General features: G+C 40.1%; 1 protein-coding gene and 1 long non-coding RNA gene across 6 annotated transcripts in view; one reads left to right on the top strand and one right to left on the bottom strand.

The window, feature by feature from the left end:
• KCNF1 (potassium voltage-gated channel modifier subfamily F member 1) overlaps positions 1 to 762 on the top strand; it is a 35695-nt gene extending 34933 nt beyond the window's left edge. For all 5 annotated transcript variants that reach the window (XR_012054861.1, XR_012054859.1, XR_012054862.1 and 2 more), the window contains one exon: positions 278 to 762. The gene's annotated coding sequence lies outside the window, so the exon portion shown is untranslated. The remainder of the gene's footprint in view (positions 1 to 277) is intronic.
• The window catches only part of LOC140683649 (uncharacterized), a 150352-nt gene that overhangs the window by 68644 nt on the left and 65991 nt on the right, over positions 1 to 15717 (bottom strand). The gene's annotated exons all lie outside the window — the stretch shown is intronic.

Raw genomic sequence — 15717 nt, 5'->3', positions numbered from 1 at the left:
CATGAGCTTGATTAACCATGGCTTTATTACTGACATGCTAAGTATATAGTTTTCTGTGTAATCAAAGCTTCTTTGACAATTCTCTGATTGCACTGCAGAAAATTTTAACTCAGTAATCAGTGAGAAAACCAGTGGTGCTTATACAATTTGCTACCAGATTTCAGTTCTCTTGTGTTACTACCAAAAGTCTAAAAGACAGAAAAATACACTTATCACTCCTTTCCATGCTGTCCCTTGCAGCCCATGGAGATGCTAAAACCTGCCTTTGTTTCTCCAGGGAGAAGATGACAGTTGCTGATGCTGTGATCGCTTCATCTATTTTTGCTGATGTACTACTCAGTGCTACAATTTAGTCCTACTAATTGATTCCTCCTACAAGAAAACAGCTGATGAACACTCGTTTTAAAAAGTATGTCTAAATAGGGTTGATCTGCCACTCTTTTAAGATTGCAGCTACTTTTGATTATTTAACATAACAATAAGCATCTTAGTCACTCAGCTGCCGTAAGTAACGCTGTATAACACTTGCATAGTCTCTCACTATTCCTTGTTGCAACCATTAGGATCTGAGGAAAAAATCTATTTTTTATTCAAATTTTGGACTCTCTTTATGTGTTTCTTCTTCCACTTTTCCATGCAATGATAGAAGATAGGTGATATCAGCTGTAGCTGGAAATCATTTTATATGATGTCTGGTCCTTTTTCTTCACCCTAACTCTGGCTGCTGTGAAGTCAGAAATAGAATAAATACAATTGCTCATATATGAAAGTTTTCCTGTACAAATTTATTTCACAATTACAAAAGGATGTTCTTTTCTAAAAATTCAGTTGGACTAGTACTGCAGTAAATTTTAAAAATGAAAGGGTAATTGCTAGAACCACATTTTAACGACAAGGTACATATTGTTATCCCATGCTGTAGGGAAATGGAGGGCCTCATTGCTGTAGAGAGGAGCTAAATACAAAAAGTCCGAAACCATTTGGGAAAGTGCAATGGGAAGCAATGCTTTAATTGCAAAGGAAATAGAAGAAGGTTTGGTGTGAGCCTTAGCTGCCTTGACAGAAGGATGTCCATGCCCGTGGTGAGAGGAGCGCCTTCTCCTGCCAAGTGGTAACTTGAACATAGGAGGGTGGCTCTAAGCTGGTCAACTCCACTGTTTTGGGAGAGTGTCTGTGAAAATTCAAGGGTTCAGGCGTACAGAAAGATGCTTGTGGAAATGAGGAGAGGGTAGAGAGCTGATATCTTTTTTCTAGCAGAGGATTCAGTGACTGACAGCTCCACCAGACTGCAGCTCAGTTCTGCATTATCTCCTGCATTTTGCTCCTTCTTCAGCCTCTGCAGTCTTTGATGGTATATCTGCCATATATTTTATATTTGCAACTTTCCTGATCCTACATTACAAAGCAACTCTGCCTAGTAAATAAGAGCAAATCCTAATATCAAAGAGTAAATTTTTGTGTGTGTGTGTGTGTGTATGTGTGCGTATGCTGGGAGGGATGGGAATAATAAGCTACTTTTCATAAAAATTTCATATCTCCATATATATCTCTATGAAGATATGAGGTCAAGTAGACACTGGATAGAATAAGATTAGCTTTCATCTCCTGGCCAAATTTCATCTTAGGTAATTACATTCTTCCTGACTAAATATCTTTATAATTTCGGTTGGGCAAAGTCTATTTCCTATTTCAAATTGCTTTACTGTACATAATGTGAGCTTCTGTATTTTCCTAGAAATGGGTATGTTCTGCTAGCAGGTGAAGTGATCACTGGTGAGTACACATTAAAATCAATAAAATGTTCTTAAATTACTTTAGGAAACAGCCATAAATCTTATTGTTTGTTAAGCAGAGACAAAAGGTTGTGGAGATTTTTTGAGAAGATTGGAAGAAGAGAGTTTGGTACTAAGCTAGTGATCTCTCCCTCTATCACCTTTGGGTTGAGTATCAGGACATTGGTAGCAGATTTGACACAATGAATTACAGAGATATACTTGGATTCTAGCTCTATGAGGGGAAAAAATTGCCATACTTTCAACAGTAGACGGATGTATCAGTTAAACTCCTGGGAAGAAGGGATCTCTGCGGGTGACTCGATAGCTCTTGTGTGCAGACCTGAACACTGACAAAGCTGTCAGATGGTAAGGTGTCATGGTTTGACACTGGCACAATGCTAGTGTCCCTTATGAAAATGCAATTTCTTAACTGAATGCTGTGAAATGCGATCGAGAACAGAGCAAAGCAGGCCTAAGCTTAATAACAAGAAAAAAATTTTATTAAACTACTACTACTATGCTATTATAAAAGAGGGGGAAAAAAAAAGAAGAAAGAAAATACACACACAATTCAAAATGAAAACTTTCTAAAGCATTCTTCTTCTTACTACTTAACTCTAACAAACTACAGTGAGACACAATCTGGACCCTAATCAGGTTTCTACCCTTTAGGTAATCAACACCCAGTCCATCTGCAGGGAGAGAGGAGTCTCTCTCCTGTGCCACAGACCCCTTAAAAAACACAGCTGCTACATCTTGTGCTTTCATGTCACCACATGGCACCGCCCGGAGAAAAAAGTTTGCTAGTGGTGACCCTCTCCTTTCTACGCACAGTGTTCTCACCACCAATGCATGGATGGACAGACTGCTTTTAGGATTTTTCCTTTCAAGGATGCCCTGCCAAGAGGGGAAAAAACAACAGTTCAGTTTTTCATTTTTGGGACTAACAGTGGGGCCGAGGGTCCAAGAACAGAGATCTTCTTCTCTTCTTCCTCTGTGAAGACAGGGGGCACCACTACAAACCTCCTTAACTTTTCTCTGTTCGCTCCACTTCTGTCTTTTCTTAGCTGAAGAATGGTCTCTTTGGCTTACCGGCATCCTCTTAAAATATAGTCTCTCTTGGAGGAGAAGATCAGTTCAATCTGTGGCTACTAAGAAAAAGTCAAGCCAAAAGCTACTCTATCATCTCCTCCCACCTAGAATTTCTCCTTCCAACATCCCAGGTCCCAGGCTGTCTTTCTTCTTCTCTTTTCAAATTAAGGAGGAGAAAAATTTCACAAAGCTTGCATTTCTCAGGAAGGGTTAAAAGTCCCAACTCCCAAGGATGGCTCGCTGCCCAGGCTCCAGCTCCCACAGCCCGGCTGGGCACCTTGCGGCCCCCCCGCTCTTCTCCTTCCCCGTGGTGAACTGCTGGCAAAACCACCACCGTCTCTTTTTCTCTCTTGGGAGAGAGAGAGACTCTGGGGGGAATGGAGACATCCCAGATTTTCTCCACCCTTCCATCTGCAGGGGGCCAGCCCGGTTCCAGCCCCTCCACCCTTGGGCCTACCTCTGAAGGCCACATGGCTTCTCCCCTCCCCCACCCAGCTCGTCCCAGGGCAGGGGAGAGTCCTGCACGGACCGCTGACCGGAACTTAAGAGAGCGAGTTCCCCTGGGAATTCTGCTTTTAACCCCTCTGTGTTCTCAGAGGTGTGTCTACCTTCAATTGGTCAATGTCTAAATTGACCTCTTTCTTCCGGAAAAAATTTTTTTCCGTGTCAAACTACGACATAAGGCCAAACTTGGGAAGTTTCAGGTAGAAAGAGGACAAAAAATCAGGATATGTTAAATTTAACTGATCCAGGTTTATATTTCACAAATGTGATTAAATGGCCATGGGATCAGATATTTGCATCAACAGCATGACTTGTGCCTGTTAAATGTTTCTTCAGAACAGACAACCACCGTACAGCACAACGTGCCTTGTATAGAGTAGAAAAGCCAAGTTTGATTTATGGCATTTTTGAGCACAAAAATCCACAGGAAATTAATGATTACTTCCAGAAAGTAGTACCACTGAGAAGATCCAGGGTCACAACTGTATACACCAGCGTGAGCTGCTTGGGGTCATTGTCCTGCTTGTTAGGTAGATCCCAAATCAGAATCCCAAATGTTTGAGATACATGAATACAAGGAGATATCACTGGGGAATTAACTTCTTGATAACATCTCCAGTGTTAAGAGCTACTGATTTGCTTCACTTTTCAGAATGGTAGCCAACTGTGTGCAATGGGCCCAAGAGCACAAGCATTTCATGTACAGATAGAGATTGTAGTTTATTATTCATGTGCCTTATTTATTTACCAAATTAAAGCTGAAAGCATCACCACAGTATGGGGTGACTCTTTGCAGAGTAGGTCTTGTGGTCTGCCAAGTCTCACTTCATAAATGGAATGCTGACACACAGACCACACACTCAATGCAATTTCCAGGGCAAACATATTGAAAAGTAAGGTAAAAATCTAAATTGCCTGAAACAGGCCTAAGATATCAAGAAGTTATTGCCTCAAGCCTATATTACCTGAATTACCTAAATATATACATCTGTCTTCAAAGCTTCATGAGACGGACTTATATCTAGGACTTAAAAGAAAATTAAATTCTTCTCTGGTTCATCTTGGGATTTAGAAGTACAGACCCACTGCTTCACTCTTTATTCTGTGAAACAATGGAGTTTAGGAATCTATATATATGTTTTCTATATAAACTGCAATCTGACATGAAAACATGTCTTAATTAATGTTTAGTGCAAAGCTCTGCACAGAGAACTGTGCATATAAAAAATAAATAGAAAAGAATAAGAACTGAGCAAGCACATGTGATACAGCCCAACTTTTCCCAGGCCCAGGATTAATCATCTCATATAGCCCCTGAATCCAGGCTCTGGAATTGCAGATGATGATGATAAAGTCTCAAGAGGCTCAAAGTCTCCCTGGAGCTGTGTTCTGCCTCTGCTGTGCAATTACAGCAATAATCCTCCTTCACACTTCCAAGGTGCCTGGAATGCTCCTGGTAGCATTCAGCAACCAACAGGATTTCTGAGCAGCCAACAAAGCCAGCATGATTCAGCAAACACTTCTTTCCAGCTTTGATTTTTTATAAAGAGCAATACTGTGCATAGTTTTAAAGCATATCCCTTCATTATAAGTTACAATTAAGTATTTTTGGTTTGCATTATACTGTTCTCCTAGCCCAAGCTTCTGCTATTTTCCCCTCTTGGGTTTCTTTTCCCCTTATTACGCTTATGAATCAAATAAACTGAGAATGAGCTCTAAAGCTGTGCTTTACAGAATTGCCCATTTAATGTTAGAGCTCTTCCAGGTCATTTGGAATTATATGCCACTGAGCCTCTGACTTCTTGTTGTCACCAAGATACACAATATGTTTGCTCTTTTAAAAAATCCCACTTTAAGTAGTTGCAGAGTAAACTGAGTCTCCATTTATCAGTATGTCCTGGGTAATTATACAATGCTTAAAAAAGCTAAGGAAGAAACATCATCAGTCAACAACTGTTTACATTACATACCAGCCCCTTGTCCAGCAATTGGTCCCATCCACAGAGCAGAGCATCCATCCTGGGTCTTCTCTGGGTAAAGAGGCTTAAAACATTACTGTGATTTTCTGGAATGTTTTAATTTCAATAACTTGAAAAAAGGGTGAAGGTGTTGTCATAACATGGGAAAGTGAAGTGGTTCATGCTGTGACGCTGAGAGTATTTGGTGCAATCAATGAGGCACAGCCTGACAGAGATTTAGGGGGTGAGAATTTCTGACACCTGCCAGGACAGTATGGGAAAATAATGTGTGGGCTCAGTCACTGTGAACCTAAATTACCCCTGACTCTGTTTCATGTCGTATTAGGGAATGTAGAAACTCTGTCAAAAGGAGAGCCCTGGATCAAACAGCCAGTCACATGGTGTGGAGATCAGGGGGACAGGATCTGGCAGTGAGCTGAGGAGCTATTTGGCAGGGACTATGTGCACAATATTTTTCTTTCCTTAGCTGTCAGGTAGAAGCAAGGTAGAAAAAGAATGCCATGTGACAAAATGAGCCCAAATGACAAAAATTAGTTTCTTTCCCAAGACTTCAGTAGGGTTGGACCAGTTAAAATCAGTGTTGTACATCAGCACCTTCAAGATACACTCAAATACTTCATGATTTTACCATCTAGGATATTTATAATGGACTATGAACTAAATATTTTCTGAATTTAGGAAGTATCATGTAAATATGGAAAAAGGAAGAACTTGGCTGGGAATGGCCACATTGCTGCCCATAGTCTTCATAAAGGTAGTTTGTTATGTCTCCTCATGTAGGTGTGCTCCAGGTGACCAGCTCAGCTGCCAAGCAAGAACATCTCAGTAGAGACAAAAATGCCTCTGTGCCAATTATTATAAATCTCTTTTTTTTTTTAAATGCATCTGAAGCTGCAAATCACATGCAGACATCAAGTGCCAAGTGAGACCTGAAGTCAAAATCACAGTGCTGGAAAGTGTCTTTTGTAAAACTGTTCACATCTGCAGTCTCTGTGATGCTAAATGCAGAAGGTAAAAAGATTACTTTCCTGTAAACTTAAAGGGAATTTTCTTCTGCCTGTTCCTGCCTGAAGAACGATGCCTGCAGCTGTAATCCCAAGTGAAAGGCTGAAGAGCCTGGAAATTTGAAGGAAAAAAAGCCTTGTTCTGTGAGGCCAATTCAGGGTGCCAAAGTCTTCCCAGTCCAACCACCAACCACTGCTCATACTCAGCCTCTTGCCCACAGCCTTTGCAAAGATTGAGGAGGTATCAGACAGTTTAAAAGGGAGCAGAGTACAACTGGGGCAGAGCTGAGCACCACCAATGGTCAGACCTGAGCTGGAATTGTAGAATTTGCAAACTGATGCTTCCCAAATGAGTCTGATTTTGAACATTTTTTCAATAATCCATGTCCAGAGCATGAATAAAAAATATGCCCCATCCTCTGCTGAAATAGTCTCTCTTCCTACAGCTGAGTTAAAATTTCTCTTCCTGCTACTTGCCTTTACTCATGGAAATAAATTATTTAATAATATGCCAGGATGTAGGTTGGATGCACAACTGAATGATTCCCATCCTTTTTCTCTAGGGAAAACTCATTTTTGTAAAACCATCAGGTGATGTGTCAGGTGAGGTCTCAAGGCAGGATCTTCTCTATTAACTTGGTAGTCTGAAGACCTTTATGGGAAACTAGAAAAATTCACAGTATGGTGGGTTTTAAAGTCTAGTGAAAAATACTTATGTTCAGCAAATTGTAAACAGCCAATAAATCCTGGAAAAAATAATTCAAGAAGAAAGAATAGAATAAATAAAAGTGAATTGTTGATGGCTTCCTCCAATGTTTATGAAAAACTCTGCAGCTGTTGTTAGGTCAATGACACTTTTAATTGAAGTGCATTTCTATAATAGTGCTCTTAACAGAGTTGTTAGTGCAAAGTTTCCATCCCTTTGTACTGGTGCCTGATCAGGGTAAGCTGTGAGCTGACTGGGAAATTGCTCCTCACCACATCTGAGACCGTGTTGAAACTCCAGCACCAGAACATGGATGGCTTGGGAGCATCTGGGGTCACACAGATCTACTGTGTGCTGCATTTAGAAAGTCTGTGTTGCTTCCCTTCAGGATTACAGGATGTGTAAGGTGCAGGTCCCTCCAGCAGCATGCATGCCAATCCATCTGTGCTGCATCCCAGTGAATTACCTTAGACCTAGGGCGTGGGAGAATACTTCCAGTGCTTGAGGCACAGGAGCCCTGCATTTCTACACTCCTGTTCTCAATTCCACCATAACAATTGCTGGTCATTTTAATAGTGTTATGACTTCAAATCAAAAGAACAACTAAATTTTGTTTCATTTCCCTTTTCAGTCTTCGGGGTGAGTAGTTAGATATTCCTGATTGAATTGGTCCTTCATGCAAATGTCACCACTCTATAGTTACAATCATTACAATGCAGAAGGAAGCACTGGAAGCTTCCTGAGAGAAAAACAATTTTTATAATGGCATGTATAGGAGGAAAATCATCCTCTTGTTTGTTTTATTGAGCAGTAACCAAGGGAATCCATTAGTTTTGTAAATAAGAAATTTAACAGCACAGCAAATCAAGGGGCATATAAAAATCTATAGATAGAATTACTTAGAAAAAGGATGAAGTAAATCATAAGATATTATTCCTTAAATACTGGGAGAACTCACTGAGAACAAACCTGAAGAGAAGGACTTGGGGGTGCTGTGGGTGAGAGGCTGGACATGACCCAGCAATGTGCCCTTGCAGCCCAGAATGACAAATGTGCCCTGGGCTGCATCCAAAGCTCTGTGGGCAGCAGGGGAGGGAGGGGATTCTGCCCCTCTGCCCAGCTCTGGTGAGAGCCCACCTGTAGTGCTGCACCCAGCCCTGGGTCCCTGCACAGGAGGGACATGGACCTGTTGGAGTGAGTCCAGAGGAGGTCACAATGATCAGAGACATGGAGCACAAACCCCGTGGGGAAAGGTTGAGAGAAATGGGTTTGTTCAGCCTGGAAAAGACTCTGGGGAGACCCAATTTTGGCCTTCCAGTACCTACCTGAAAGAGGCTTAAAAGAAAGATGGGCTCAAACCTTTTAGCAGAGTCTGTTGCAATAGCATAAAGTGCAATGGTTTTAAATTAAAAGAGAGCAGATTTAGACAAGATATAAGAATGTTTTTACAATAATGATGGTAGAACACTTGCAGAACTTGCCAAGAGAAATTGTGGGTGACCCATCCCTAGAACCATTCAAGGTCCAGTTAGACGAGGCTCTGAGCCACCAGATCTATTTGAAAATGTCCCTGCTCAGTGCAAAGGGGGTGGGACTAGGTGACCTTTAAATGTCCCTTGTAACCCAAAATATTCTAAGATTCTATTATTGTATGTGTCAGGCTGTCTCAGGTGCAAGGCTTACCCCATCTTCAGTTGACTCCGGTTGCAGCTAATTATACTACTGACTAATTAAATAGTACCTAAAGGTTACTAAAATGTCTCATTAATGTTAAGGGTCCAGAAACAAAAATGTGAGTTAAAGACTGATATTGAAAAACAATTACTGTAGGTTTGCCAAAGAATTGCAGAGCTGATCTGGAGGCAGTGTTCACTCCCATTGCTGTGTCACAGTGGACACAACCTGAGTATTTGCTGTGTAGGAGTCATTGGTACAAAAGCAATGCTTTTGTAAAGGTAGTAATAGCAATACCAATTTTTAATTATTTGTGAGGACAGGTAAATGTCACCTGAATGGAACTAAAATCATCTTGCTGTTGAACAGGAATTGGTAACAAAAGTTTTAAAATTGGTACTGTCAATTAGTATTTAGCAGCTTGGTCTTTCCATTTTTTTTTTCTTTTTTATTGTAATGAAATATGATTGACAAAAAAGTGAAATTAGGTGGTTGTTTTACATCTAACTTAGCGAGAAAAGCTAACCCTTTTTAAAGTTACTAGAAACCGGTGAAACTAAAGAAGCCTGTCATGCCTGAATTTAGTATATGAATTTTAACAGCTGTTTAACTGTAGCTTGACTCTTCCACAGTGGTATGTGAAAGACAATGGCCTTATTCTGATTTCTGCTCCCATTTTCTGCAGTCACTTGGCTGGCTTGAAGTTATTTATAACTTTTAAAAAGCTGTTTAAAATGTAGTTAATAGCTGGTCTAAAGTACTTTCATTATTAATCTGTTTTTAAGAAATGATGTGACTATTTTTTGACAGAAGCTCAGCACTTAATGAACCTTGAAAGCTAATTATTGCTTCATATGCTCTTCATGGGGAAAAAAAAATTTTGTTAATAAAAGAAAAGGAATAGAATATGGGTGTTTAGGTACACACAAGGAAGCAAAATGTGTGGTAATTTATTTTAACAAAAGTGGAAGTTGTCCTCTAACTTCCTGACTGCCTTCAAAAAGCAAAATTAGGGACACTGTATAACACTTCACCGTGTGAGACCTCAAGTTCTGTGCAGGAGTGGGCACAGTATCATTTACAACATGCAGTGTCATGCTCCAGTAAAGGAGCACTTTGGAGTGATCAGTATAAAACCAGCTGCTAGGCCAGGCTTAATGGGCACAGGGACAGGATGTGGACCCTCACAGTTCCCCCAAACTAAGTAGAAGAACCACATGCATGTATATGTGCAGTGTTTTTTATTCACTAAGACCTTTTCTACAAGCACTTGAGATAGTTATTTCCCCATTCCCTTCCTCTCCCTTTCCTTCCCTTTACATTTTCCCTTCCCTTCCTCTCCCACTTCCCTTTACCTAATTAATCTTCTAAATATTTTCACCTTAAATCTTGCTCAGGGCTTTAAAATCTGCTTAGTTATCTAAGACCTGGAGCATAGAACAGAGATAGTCAGGCATGTTAAAGAATTGCAAAACAAGAAAGTCTTATGCATTTTTGTCTTCCAGTACCAGAAGGAAGTCTACAAGAAAGCTGTAGGGGGACTTTTTAAAAGGGCATGTAGCAATAGAACAGGGAGTAGTGGCTTCAAACTGAGACTAGGTTTAGATTAGATGTTAGGAAGAAATTCTGTACTGTGAGGGTGATGAGGCATTGGAACAGGCTGCCCAGAGAAACTGTGGATGTATGTCTCATTCCTGGAAGTGTTCAAGGCCAGGTTGTATGAGACTCTGAAATACCTGATGTAGTGAAAGGTGTCTGTGCCCATGGCAGGGAGGTTGGAACCGGCTGATTTTCAGAGTCCTTCCAGCCCAGACCATTCTATGATTCCATGATTACAGGGCAAAACAAAGACAAACAAGATGCCTGAGCTGCTGCTGGGCACTGCTGGACACCACTCTTGCAGACAGAACTGTCTCCTCTCTCCCCAGGGCTTGCCTGCACTTACACTTCAGCACCCTACTCTCTCCTATCTTTATTTTCTTGTCTGGAAAACAAAGACAGTAGCACTTTTCTGACTTCCCTTAAAGGTTGGTGCAAGGATAAATCAAGGGACAGAAAAGGCTCTGAACACTTAATCATCTTACATGAGCTCTAAATATCAGTAATGCTGTTATCATGTGCTCAGTACGCACTCAGCAACTTGCACTATTAACAGCCCTGGATGGAGGAGAGCAAGAGCACAAGGAGCTGCCTCCAGCAGTGGGATTGCAGGCTAACACACCAGGTTTAGTAATCTACACCACTTCATAAACTTCTGTTGGTTATCTATTTTTAGAGAATAAGGCTATGCTTTTCATATTCCTTTCATCTGAAGAAATGTCACTTATTAATCTCACAGTTGGTTGTTCTACTAATATTTTCCATTTGCACAGAAGATTTTATAGTTCTGATTTTTCACCAGAGTGGGAAAAAAGGAAAGCTATGCAGCCAGCATCAAACATCTAATATAAAGAAATATCTATGAAGATACAAGATTTTCTGGGGGGATTTCTATATTTAATTTCTTATGCAAATTTATTATATTAATATACATTCTGTTTTGATAAATAAAAAACAGTTTAAAAGTAATTTCCTCTTTTAATGAGACTAATAAATTTATTTCCATGTCTGTGAGGATTTAAATCAATAAAATAGTATTCTCACTAAGGACTCAGTAAAATCTCTAAAATAGATATGAACTTCAGTTTTGTCTTGGAATACATTTACAGAATATAATTGCTCTTAATGTACCATGAAGAGGAGCTGTACTTTTTAATATATTAGTTTCTAGGGAGAAGTCATAAAAGGATGGTTATTTTTTTACTTCTGACTTTAGAGAACTTCTCTGGTTGTTATCAAGATTATTGAAACATGTTGGTTCAAGATTCATCACTCTTTTACAAATAGGGTATTAGGAAACAGTTGAGAATTAGCAAAGGAAACAAGAGGAATCCGATGATTTGGAGTACTTACTACAATTAATAATAAATTGTTTAGAGACTTGCTAATAAACTTACTTTCTATGTATACACACCAATGTTTTAATTTTGTATTGTATTTGGTCTATCCCTTATATCCCTCTAGCCTAGTTTCAAATTTAATATATCACATGAAAATGTCCATGTATTACTGATGCATGCTTTTCATTTTTTCCATTGAAATAATTCCCAGTTCTTCCTCCCAATGTCACTGGGGAATTCAGCTTCTGACAAAACATGCCAAGAACATCAGAGTAAATTCTTCAAAACACCTCATTTTAAAACTGCTGCTCTCTCTAAAACAGAGAAAAACTTACTGGCTTTCAAAGGCCCTGAGCCTGTGAGCCCTGGTTTCCACAGTCAATAAATACGACTAATCCTGGCACTCAGCACAGAAAAGGGATCAGGACCAGCAGAGCTCCTGGCTCACAGACTTAGCCATGAATTTTGAATCCCAGCATGGTATTCAACAGTGTAGGACTACAGTTTGGTTTGGCCCACTGTATGGACAGGAGTCACTCAGGAACTTGAAATCCAGGTCCAAAATATATTCAGCTTAATTTCTTATTTAATTATGAGCACTGACAAGTAGAAGAAGTTGCATGTTTCAGCACTGGGTTTGGATATGGATGGCAGGAATTGTTTTACCATGGGCCATATGAAAGGTCCAAACATGGCAGAGGATCCACATTTCCAGTGCCACTTGCTCACAAAAAAAACAAACAAAAAACCTCAACAACAACAAAAACATTTCCTCTTTCTCTACTGACATGACATAAACCGAAAATTTTTATCTAAACTGAGATATCTGGGGGTTCAAGACAGAGGGATGTACAAACAGCCATGGATTATTCCTCTTATGAATAGCTTCTGAACCACCTCTGACAAAGGAAGTGTACTAAACTCACACTGAAGTCTGAAGTTTTAAGTCGATTCATGGATTTCGTTCCCAATCCTCCTCTATGGCAAGGTAATTTAGACAATTTGTAAATGAAAGTAATTAAGCAGGTGTAAATTGCACCATGGAGCACTTAAGTGTGCTCTTTTCCACTGAGAACAGCATAGTTAAATGAAGTTGTTAATTTACTCCTTTGTAGGAATCAAGCTACAGTTGCATGCTAACACATTAATTTAATAAATTAGTTACATGCTAACACGTTAATTAAATAGTCAAGATTCTGTCATCATGATTTGATTCACAATATTTCACTTGAGAACAATCAAGATTCATCCAGATACACAGGCATATTAAAATGGAATATTGAAACAATTACGTAAAAACCCAGTGCAGAGGAAAGATATTCACTTGCCAGCGCGGTTTTATTTGGATAGGCAAAAGGAGTCATTCTAACATATTTTCTAACATTTGTTTAGCCAAGCCACTTGGTCACAGCCAAAAGGCTCTGTCAACATATGGTGTAGGATGTTTAAAACAGCATTTGTGGGTGATATCTTCACACATTTGATGTGTTAGATTCAATAAGGAAACTTAAATTAGACACACAGATTATAGCTCTGATTTGGAGAGAGCTGCAGGAGTCAGGAAGGCCATGGGCAGCCCTGGTGTGCCCAGTGCAGGCACAGGTGCAGGCACAGCCACAGCACCATGCCCAGTCCCAGCTTCACAGGATGTCATGTGCTCTTTGCTCCATCCAGCTGGAGGCAGGGTGGCCAGGCATTGGCACCACAAAGCAGAGATTTGCGCTGCTTCTCAGCCACCCAGCAAGGTGGTACAGTCAAAATCAGCTGGGTGGTACCTCCTGCCAACTTCAGAGCAGAAGATACACCATGCACAGCCCAGCACACTGGATCTCTTGGCAAAGCAGCCATAGGAAAAGTCTGGCTGGGGGCCATGTGCTGAAGAACTTTAGGTGCCTAAAGGAGGTGTTTTGTTTGTTTTGAAATAGCCTCTTGAGGTCTAATCAGTCTTAGGACTCGGAGCTGGGCTGCTCTCCTGAACTCTGGCACCTGAATTGTGTCTATGGTGCAGTGGGGGGTCCAGGTATGTCCTATAAAATATATCTTACTCCTAATGCCAGCTTTTGCTCTTCAGTGCTTTTTGTTCAATGAGTTGACTTCCTAATCCTGTGGCTATTGGGCTTCTGAGGTTAATTCTTTTGCTGCAGGATGAAGATATTTTTTATAAGCAATGAGCCCTCAGGGAACATTATCACACTCACAATAAGAGATAGCTAACATTTTTCCAACATACTCTCCATCTGCAAGTATAACTGAACCAAAAACCTGCTTTAAAGGAGAAGCAGGCAGAAACATAGCTTATAAAAATGGAAAGAAAAAAAAAATTAAAGTGTCAAGAAGATTTTTGCCAAGGTTTTCTGTTGCAGAATTGAGAATTATGTGCACACAGATTTAACCCATAGCCTCACCAGCTCTGCAACTGTAGGAAAGGATTAGAAGTGCTACATTTTAAGAGAAACTGTTGTGTTCAGAAATCATTGTCAAGTGTGTAAAAGGGAAGGTGTTATTTTTATAAATAAAATGTATTTTGCTCCTCTTCTTCACACTCTTTTACTATTTCTTAGCTCTACAAAAGCTGAAAGAGAGTGAAAGTTTGTGAGTGTGGCAAAAGAAAAATCCCTTTTTCATATTTCTTATGGAAAACTTTATAATTTCACATGGAAAGTACTCCTGAGAAAAGCTCTACTTTTCCAGTTCCACCTATGCATGAAGCAGAAAAGACAGATTAAAGGAACTGTCAAAAGTTTCAATGTTAACAGTGGAGTGAAAAATAGAAACTCGCTTTATCTGACTTTTCCTTTCCCTATTATTCTTCTTGCTGTCACTCTCCAAAATGTCCCCTGATGTTAAGTAAGAGCAGGACTTGGCAAAGGTGGAAAAAGATCCTTCAGAATTCAAGACAGGGATAATATTTCCTGGTTTTGCATCTTGAGAATGCAAAGGAAGTTTTTGTCAAAATAATTTTCTAAACAGTTATTGGCACTTTGCAGTTGCTAAATTGCCACAACAAATCCATGGTAATTTTGCCCATGACAAAACAAAGATTTTTGGTCTCTTTCTTCTCTTTCTCCAGACAAACTCTTTAGTCATATTTCTATGGCTTCTTACAGACCACACAATTTTTTTGCATATCTGGTCTCATATAGGAACCAAGTTCCCTTGTATGTGCATGTGCATGTGTATATTGCTATACCTCTAGCCTGCCCTATCAGATTAGGAAGCCACACTACTGCTTTTGTCCATGTCTCTTTCTACTTACCTTGGAATAATTTTCATACCCTGTAACTGTAAATCAGCTCCTGCAATCCCCAACTCCTGCTTATGTAACAAGGGTCCCTGTATGCTGCAATTTCAAATGCAGAAGTTTCAGTGGAGAATCTCAGGAAAGAAAGAAGAACAAACACTCAGATAAAATAACACAAGCCTTTCAAATGTCTGCCATTGTTAAAGTAGAACACCAAATGGTGCTATTTGTCCTTCCATTGGACAGTGCCCCTGCTGCTGCCCAACCCAAGATTTGACAGTGTTGGCCATGGACAGCAGCAATGTGCCTCAGTGAGTGCTGGGTTTGGCAGAGCTGTGTGCTGTGCTTGCTCTCTCAGAAATGGTTTCAGGTTAAAGAGTAAGTTACAGTCAGAAGGCTGATGTGAGAAAATGTTACCAACAAGACAAGGCTAATGACAGGTCCCATGATCTGCTCAGCTGAGGCTCGTTGTCATTGCACTGCATCATTAAGGGAATGGGTCCCCGGCAGAGGGAAAATACACTGGAAGTTACTGTAAGAAATGAAAATGTGGAGAAAAAATGTGCTCACAGTCATTACTGTGTTCCATCTATCCCTGTGAGTACAGGATATCTTCTGCATATATGGCTTGAATGTGGGACCTGCTCCACAGAGATGAGGGCAAACCAGGCTTTCTCTGCTAGCACAGTAAAAAAGTAATAAAAAAATAACATTAACCTTTTCCAAACTGCAGCTCTATATACTGTTTCATGATGGACATTTTAACTGCACTACCCAAGGAGTTTTATTGCTGACCCACAATT

This window comes from Taeniopygia guttata, chromosome 3 (assembly GCF_048771995.1).
Source record: "Taeniopygia guttata chromosome 3, bTaeGut7.mat, whole genome shotgun sequence".
Lineage (NCBI taxonomy): Eukaryota > Metazoa > Chordata > Aves > Passeriformes > Estrildidae > Taeniopygia > Taeniopygia guttata.
The sequence above is the reverse complement of the archived record's forward strand: the minus strand, read 5'-3'. Positions and strand labels throughout refer to the sequence as shown.